This window comes from Oryzias melastigma, linkage group LG2, assembly GCF_002922805.2.
Source record: "Oryzias melastigma strain HK-1 linkage group LG2, ASM292280v2, whole genome shotgun sequence".
NCBI classification, from domain to species: Eukaryota; Metazoa; Chordata; class Actinopteri; order Beloniformes; family Adrianichthyidae; genus Oryzias; species Oryzias melastigma.
Window position 1 is genome coordinate 3328431 of NC_050513.1, and position 712 is coordinate 3329142.

The 712-nt window shown below is 40.0% G+C and overlaps 1 protein-coding gene across 1 annotated transcript in view; it reads right to left on the reverse strand.

Annotated features, from left to right (window-relative positions):
• LOC112160074 (sodium- and chloride-dependent GABA transporter 2) overlaps positions 1 to 712 on the reverse strand; it is a 17070-nt gene that overhangs the window by 2958 nt on the left and 13400 nt on the right. The gene's annotated exons all lie outside the window — the stretch shown is intronic.

Here is a 712-nt window from a genome sequence, read left to right on the forward strand (position 1 = left end):
GAGTTAGACCACATGGTTGGTTGAGGCTATTTTTCCAACTGAGAAATGTATTCCAGGATAAATAAACTAAGCAATAAAAGAAAAAAACAGAACTTTCTTTAGTTTTAGATGAAAAAATAAACGTAAAAATAAATTCTGGAAATAAAACAAAACATTGGGCCTTAATTTAACAATAAATTTAACGATTTGTCGGGCTGTATATAACTACCGGGAGGGCCTGATGTGCAAACTTGGAGGGCCGGATTCAATTATCCGGAGGGCCGGATATAATTACTTGGAGGGCCGGAGATATCTACTTGGAGGGCCGGATTTAATTACTTGGAGAGCCGGATATATTTACTTGGAGGGCCGGATCTGGCCCCCGGGTCTTGAGTTTGACGCGTGGTCCAGAAAAAAATGATATAACCCTTCTGCTCTCCTTGGCTTGTTTACATTAAAAGTGGGGTCATCTGGACCCTACAAGACAGTGCGCTGAACTTTTTTTTTTTTTCAATGATTGCCGACCTTCACTGGTGTCCAATGACAGACATGAAGTCTTGTCCACCTTAGTCATGGAAGGGCTAACTCCTCAATGTAAGGGTGGGGTCATGTGGACCCCTTAAGAGAACACGAGGGTTAAAAAAAAAATCGATAATCTCTCAAAGACAACCAAAGTAAATCACTTTAATATGATGCACATTGATATATTTTACTTTTGCTGCAACGTTTGACT